This window comes from Triticum dicoccoides, chromosome 5A (assembly GCF_002162155.2).
Source record: "Triticum dicoccoides isolate Atlit2015 ecotype Zavitan chromosome 5A, WEW_v2.0, whole genome shotgun sequence".
Lineage (NCBI taxonomy): Eukaryota > Viridiplantae > Streptophyta > Magnoliopsida > Poales > Poaceae > Triticum > Triticum dicoccoides.
Genome location: NC_041388.1, coordinates 642,879,586 through 642,888,156, shown reverse-complemented (window position 1 = coordinate 642,888,156; position 8,571 = coordinate 642,879,586).

Genomic DNA, 8,571 nt, shown 5'->3' with positions numbered 1-8,571 from the left:
AACCCTAGGCACAGATGAGCCTAAGGCCCACCTAGTGGTGCACCTCCCTCTCTCCCCCCTTGGCCGCCCCCCTAGATGGGATCTAGGGCTGGCCACCACCCCTAGGGGTGGAAACCTAGGTGGGGGCGCAGCCCCTCCCCTCCCCCTATATATACTTGAGGTTTTGGGCTGCCAGAGACATGGATTCAATCTCCTTCTTGGCGCAGCCCTACCCCTCTCCCTCCTCGTCTCTTGCGGTGCTTGGCGAAGCCCTGCTGGAGTACCACGCTCCTCCACCACCACCACGCCGTTGTGCTGCTGCTGGATGGAGTCTTCCTCAACCTCTCCCTCTCTCCTTGCTGGATCAAGGCATGGGAGACGTCACCGGGCTATACGTGTGTTGAACACGGAGGTGCCGTCCGTTCAGCACTAGGATCTCTAGTGATTTGGATCACGACGAGTACGACTCCTTCAACCCCGTTCTCTTGAACGCTTCCGCGTAGCGATCTACAAGGGTATGTAGATGCACTCTCCTTCCCTCGTTGCTGGTTTCTCCATAGATAGATCTTGGTGACACATAGGAAAATTTTGAATTTCTGCTACGTTCCCCAACAGTGATATCAGAGCCAGGTTTATGCGTAGTTTCTATGCACGAGTAGAACACAAAGTAGTTGTGGGCGTTGATTTTGTTCAATATGCTTACTATTACTAGTCCAATCTTGATTCGGCGGCTTTGTGGGATGAAGCGGCCTGGACCGACCTTACACGTACTCTTACGTGAGACTGGTTCCACCGACTGACATGCACTAGTTGCATAAGGTGGCTAGCGGGTGTCTGTCTCTCCCACTTTAGTCGGATCGGATTCGATGAAAAGGGTCCTTATGAAGGGTAAATAGCAATTGGCATATCACGTTGTGGATTTTGCGTAGGTAAAAAACGTTCTTGCTAAAAACCCATAGCAGCCACATAAAACATGCAAACAACAATTAGAGGACGTCTAACTTGTTTTTGTAGGGTATGTTATGTGATGTGATATGGCCAAAAGGATGTGATGAATGATATATGTGATGTATGAGATTGATCATGTTCTTGTAATAGGAATCACGACTTGCATGTCTATGAGTATGACAACCGGCAGGAGCCATAGGAGTTGTCTTTATTTATTGTATGACCTGCGTGTCATTGAACAACGCCATGTAATTACTTTACTTTATTGCTAACCGGTAGCCATAGTAGTAGAAGTAATAGTTGGCGAGCAACTTCATGGAGACACGATGATGGAGATCATGATGATGGAGATCATGGTGTCATGCCGGTGACAAGATGATCATGGAGCCCCAAGATGGAGATCAAAGGAGCTATATGATATTGGCCATATCATGTCACTATTTGATTGCATGTGATGTTTATCATGTTTATGCATCTTATTTGCTTAGAACGACGGTAGTAAATAAGATGATCCCTCATAATAATTTCAAGAAAGTGTTCCCCCTAACTGTGCACCGTTGCGACAGTTCGTTGTTTCGAAGCACCACGTGATGATCGGGTGTGATAGATTCTAACGTTCACATACAACGGGTGTAAGACAGATTTACACACACGAAACACTTAGGTTGACTTGACGAGCCTAGCATGTACAGACATGGCCTCGAAACACAAGAGACCGAAAGGTCGAGCATGAGTCGTATGGTAGATATGATCAACATGTAGATGTTCACCGATGTTGACTAGTCCGTCTCACGTGATGATCGGACACGGCCTAGTTGATTCGGATCATGTATCACTTAGATGACTAGAGGGATGTCTATCTGAGTGGGAGTTCATAAGATGAACTTAATTATCCTGAACATAGTCAAAAGTTCTTCGCAAATTATGTCGTAGCTCGTGCTTCAGTTCTACTGTTTAGATATGTTCCTAGAGAAAATTTAGTTGATAGTAGCAATTATGCGGACTAGGTCCGTAAACTGAGGATTGTCCTCATTGCTTCATAGAAGGCTTATGTCCTTAATGCACCACACAGTGTGCTGAACCTCGAACGCCGTCTGTGGATGTTGCGAACATCTGACATACACATTTTGATAACTACGTGATAGTTCAGTTAAACGGTTTAGAGTTGAGGCACCGAAGACGTTTTGAAACGTCGCGAAACATATGAGATGTTTCGAGGGCTGAAATTGGGATTTCAGGCTCGTGCCCACATCAAGAGGTATAAGACCTCCGACGATTTTCTTAGCCTGCAAACTAAGGGAGAAAAGCTCAATTGTTGAGCTTGTGCTCAGATTGTCTGAGTACAACAATCATTTGATTCGAGTGGGAGTTGATCTTCCAGATGAGATAGTGATATTTCTCCAAAGTCATTGCCACCAAGCTGCTAGAGCTTCGTGATGAACTATAACATATCAGGGATAGATATGATGATCCTTGAAATATTCGCGATGTTTGACACCACAAAAGTAGAAATCAAGAAGGAGCATCAATTGTTGATGGTTGTTGAAACCACTAGTTCCAAGAAGGGCAAGGGCAAAAAGGGATGCTTCATGAAACGGCAATTCAGTTGCTGCTCTAGTGAAGAAACCCAAGGTTGAACCCAAACCCGAGACTAAGTGCTTCTGTAATAAGGGGAACAGCCACTGGAGCAGAATTACCCTAGATACTTGGTAGATGAGAAGGCTGGCAAGGTCGGTAGAAGTATATTGGATATACATTGTGTTAATGTGTACTTTACTAGTACTCCTAGTAGCACCAGGGTATTAGATACCGGTTCGGTTACTAAGTGTTAGTAACTCGAAATAAAAGCTACGGAATAAACGGAGACTAGCTAAAAGGTGAGATGACGATATGTGTTGGAAGTATTTCCAAGGTTGATCAAATATCGTACGCTCCCTCTACCATCGAGATTGGTGTTTGCGTTGAGCATAGACATGATTGGATTATGTCTATCGCAATACGGTTATTCATTTAAGGAGAATAATGGTTACTCTGTTTATTTGAATAATACCTTCAATGGTCTTGCACCTAAAATGAATGGTTTATTGAATCTCGATCGTAGTGATACACATGTTCATGCCAAAAGATATAAGATAGTAATGATAGTACCACCTACTTGTGGCACTGCCACGTAAGCCATATCGGTATAAAACGCATGAAGAAGCTCCATGTTGATGGATCTTTGGGCTCACTCGTTTTTGAAAAGTTTGAGACATGCGAACCATGTCTATTGGTGTATATGCATGAAGAAACTCTATGCAAATGGACCGTTTGGACTCACTTGATTTTGAATCACTTGAGACATGCAAATCATACCACATGGGCAAGATGTCTGAAAGCCTCATTTTCAGTAAAATGGAACTAGAAAGCAACTTGTTGGAAGTAATACATTTTGATGTGTGCAGTCCAATGAGTGCTGAGGCATGTAGTGGATATCGTTATGTTCTTACTTCACAGATGATTTGAGTAGATACTGAGTATATTTACTTGATGAAACATAAGTCTGAATTATTGAAAGGTTCAAGTAATTTCAGAGTGAAGTTGAACATCGTCGTGACAAGAAGATAAAATGTCTATGATATGATCATAGAGATGAATATCTGAATTACGAGTTTGGCACAGAATTAAGACATTGTGGAAATTGTTTCACAACTAATACAGCCTGGAACACCATAGTGTGATGGTATGTCCGAACATCATAACTACACCCTATTGGATATGATGCATACCATGATGTCTCTTATCAAATTACCATGATAGTTTATGGGTTAGGCATTAGAGACAACCACATTCACTTTAAATAGGGCACCACGTAATTCCGATGAGATGACACCGTAAGAACTATGGTTTAGAGAAACCTAAGTTGTCATTTCTTAAAAGTTTGGGGCTGCGACGCTTATGTGAAAAAGTTTCAGGCTGATAAGCTCGAACCTAAAGTGGATAAATGCATCTTCATAGGACACCCAAAACAGTTGGGTATACCTCCTGTCTTAGATCTGAAAGCAATAAGGGATTGTTTCTAGAATCGGGTCCTTTCTCGAGGAAAAGTTTCTCTCGAAGGAATTGAGTGGGAGGATGGTGGAGACTTGATGAGGTTATTGAACCGTCTCTTCAACTAGTGTGTGGCAGGGCACAGGAAGTTGTTCCTGTGGCACCTACACCAATTGAAGTGGAAGCTTATGATAGTGATCATGAAACTTCAGATCAAGTCACTAACAAACCTCGTGGGATGACAAGGATGCGTACTACTTCAGAGTGGTACGTAATCCTGTCTTGGAAGTCATGTTGCTAGACAACAATGAACCTACGAGCTATGGAGAAGCGATGGTGGGCCCGGATTCTGATAAATGGCTCGAGGCCATAAAATCCGAGAGAGGATCCATGTATGAAAACAAAGTGTAGACTTTGGCAGAACGGCTCGATGGTCGTAAGGCTGTTGAGTACAGATGGATTTTAAAAGGAAGACGGACAATGATGGTAAGTATCACCATTAAGAAAGCTCGACTTGTCGTTAAGATTTTTTCCGACAAGTTCAAGGAGTTGACTATGATGAGACTTTCTCACTCGTAGCGATGCTAAGAGTCTGTTGGAATTATATTAGTGATTACTGCATTATTTATGAAATCTTGCAGATAGGATGTCAAAACATTGTTTCCTCGACGATTTTCTTGAGGAGAAAGGTTGTATGTGATACAACCGGAAGGTTTTGTCAATCCTGAAAGATGCTAATAAGTATGCAAAGCTCCAGCAATCCTTCTAAGGACTGGAGTAAGCATCTCGGAGTTGGAATGTATGCTTTGATGAGATGATCAAAGGTTTTGGGTGTATACAAAGTTTATGAGAAACTTGTATTTCCAAAGAAGTGAGTGGGAGCACTATAGAATTTCTGATGAATATATGTTGTTAACATATTGTTGATCAGAAATGACGTAGAATTTCTGGAAAGCATATAGGGTTATTTGGAAAGTGTTTTTCAATGGAAAGCCTGGATTAAGATACTTGAACATTGAGCATCAAGATCTATAAGGATAGATCAAAACGCTTAATGGTACATTCAAATGAGCACATACCTTGACATGATCTTGAAGGTGTTCAAGATGGATCAGTCAAAGGAGTTCTTGCCTGAGTTGTAAGGTATGAAGTTAAGACTTAAAGCTCGACCACAGCAAAAGAAAGAGAAAGGACGAATGTCGTCCCCTATGCTTTTGTCATAGGCTCTATACGGTATGCCATGCTGAGTACCGCACCTGATGTGTGCCTTGCCACATGTCTGGCAAGAGGGTACAAAGGTGATCCAGGAGTGGATCACTAGATAGCGGTCAAAAATTGTCCTTGGAGTAATAAGGACATGTTTCTCGATTATGGAGGTGATAAAGAGTTCGGCGTAAAGGGTTACATCGATGCAAGCTTTAACACCTATCCGAATGACTCTGAGTAGCAAACCGGATACGTATAGTGGAGAAACCATTTGGAATAGCTCCAAGTGGAGCGTGGAAGCATCATTTATAATATGACCTAGAGATTTGCGAAGTACATACGGATCTGAATGTTGCAGACCCGTTGACTAAAACCTCTCTCACAAGCAAAACATGATCAAACCCAGAACTCATTGAGTCTTAATCACATGATGATGTGAACTAGTTTAGTGACACTAGTAAACTCTTTGGATGTTGGTCACATGGCGATGTGACCTGTGAGTGTTAATCACATGGCGATGTGAACTAGATTATTGACTCTAGTGCAAGTGGGAGACTGTTGGAAATATGCCCTAGAGGCAATAATAAATTGATTATTATTATATTTCCTTGTTCATGATAATCGTTTATTATCCATGCTAGAATTGTATTGATAGGAAACTCAGATACATGTGTGGATACATAGACAACACCATGTCCCTAGTAAGCCTCTAGTTGACTAGCTCGTTGATCAATAGATGGTTATGGTTTCCTGACCATGGACATTGGATGTCATTGATAACGGGATCACATCATTAGGAGAATGATGTGATGGAAAAGACCCAATCCTAAGCCTAGCACATAGATCGTGTAGTTCGTTTGCTAAAGCTTTTCTAATGTCAAGTATCATTTCCTTAGACCATGAGATTGTGCAACTCCCGGATACCGTAGCAATACTTTGGGTGTGCCAAACGTCACAACATAACTGGGTGGCTATAAAGATGCACTACGGGTATCTCTGAAAGTGTCTGTTGGGTTGGCACGAATTGAGACTGGGATTTGTCACTCCGTGTGACGGAGAGGTATCTCTGGGCCCACTCGGTAGGACATCATCATAATGTGCACAATGTGATCAAGGAGTTGATCACGGGATGATGTGTTACGGAACGAGTAAAGAGACTTGCCGGTAACGAGATTGAACAAGGTATCGGGATACCAACGATCGAATCTCGGGCAAGTATCGTACCGCTAGACAAAGGGAATTGTATACGGGATTGATCGAATCCTCGACATCGTGGTTCATCCGATGAGATCATCGTGGAACATGTGGGAACCAACATGGGTATCCAGATCACGCTGTTGGTTATTGATTGGAGAACGTCTCGGTCATGTCTGCATGGTTCCCGAACCCGTAGGGTCTACACACTTAAGGTTCGATGACGCTAGGGTTATAGGGAATAGATATACGTGGTTACCGAATGTTGTTTGGAGTCCCGAATGAGATCCCAGACGTCACGAGGAGTTCCGGAATGGTCCGGAGGTAAAGATTTATATACGGGAAGTCCTGTTTTGGTCGCCGGAAAAGTTTCGGGGTTTATCGGTAATGTACCGGGACCACCGGGAGGGTCATGGGGGTCCACCAAGTGGGGCCACCAGTCCCGGAGGGCTGCATGGGCCAAGTGTGGGAGGGGACCAGCCCCAGGTGGGCTGGTGCGCCCCCCCACCAAGGCCCAAGGCGCAAGGGAGAGTGGAAGGGGGCAAACCCTAGGCACAGATGGGCCTAAGGCCCACCTAGTGGTGCGCCTCCCTCTCTCCCCCCCTTGGCCGCCCCCCTAGATGGGATCTAGGGCTGGCCGCCACCCCTAGGGGTGGAAACCTAGGTGGGGGCGCAGCCCCCCCCCCTATATATACTTGAGGTTTTGGGCTGCCAGAGACATGGATTCAATCTCCTTCTTGGCGCAGCCCTACCCCTCTCCCTCCTCGTCTCTTGCGGTGCTTGGAGAAGCCCTGCTGGAGTACCACGCTCCTCCACCACCACCACACCGTTGTGCTGCTACTGGATGGAGTCTTCCTCAACCTCTCCCTCTCTCCTTGCTGGATCAAGGCATGGGAGACGTCACCGGGCTGTACGTGTGTTGAACACGGAGGTGCCGTCCGTTCGGCACTAGGATCTCCGGTGATTTGGATCACGACGAGTACGACTCCTTCAACCCCGTTCTCTTGAACGCTCCACATAGCGATCTACAAGGGTATGTAGATGCACTCTCCTTCCCTCGTTGCTGGTTTCTCCATGATAGATCTTGGTGACACGTAGGAAAAATTTGAATTTCTGCTACGTTCCCCAACAGATCTCCATCGTAGGATCGTTGTCGTCTCGACAACTATTGCTTCTACGACTATCGCTACCACTTAGTGATAAAGTAAAGCAATTACAGGGCGATTGCATTGCATACAATAAAGCGACAACCATATGGCTCCTGCCAGTTGCCGATTACTCCGTTACAAAACATGATCATCTCATACAATAAATATAGCATCATGCCTTGACCGTATCACATCACAACATGCCCTGCAAAAACAAGTTAGACGTCCTCTACTTTGTTGTTGCAAGTTTTACGTGGCTGCTACGGGCTAACCAAGAACCGTTTTTACCTACGCATCAAAACCACAACGATAGTTCGTCAAGTTGGTGCTGTTTTAACCTTCTCAAGGACCGGGTGTAACCGCACTCGGTTCAACTAAAGTTGGAGAAACTGACACCCGCCAGCCACCTATGTGCAAAGCACGTCGGTAGAACCAGTCTCGCGTAAGCGTACGCGTAATGTCGGTCCGGGCCGCTTCATCCAACAATACCGCCGAACCAAAGTATGACATGTTGGTAAGTAGTATGACTTGTATCGCCCACAACTCACTTGTGTTCTACTCGTGCATATAACATATACGCATAAACCAGGCTCGGATGCCACTGTTGGGGAACGTAGTAATTTCAAAAAAAATCCTACGCACATGCAGGATCATTGTGATGCATAGCAACGAGAGGGGAGAGTGTCGTCCATGTACCCTCATAGACCGTTAAGCGGAAGCGTTATGACAACGCGGTTGATGTAGTCGTACGTCTTCACGAACGACCAGTCCTCAGTACCGAACGTATGGCACCTCCGTGTTTAGCAGACGTTCAGCTCGGTGACGTCCCGTGAACTCACGATCTAGTAGAGCTCGAGGAAGAGTTTCATCAGCACGACGGTGTGGTGACGATGTTTGATGAAGCTATCGCAGCAGGGCTTCGCCTAAACACCGCTACAGTATGACCGAGGTGGACTATGGTGGAGGGGGGCACCGCACACGGCTGGGAGAGATCTTTGTGATCAACTTGTGTGTCTAGAGGTGCCCCCCTGCCCCTGTATATAAAGGAGCAAGGGGGAGGCCGGCC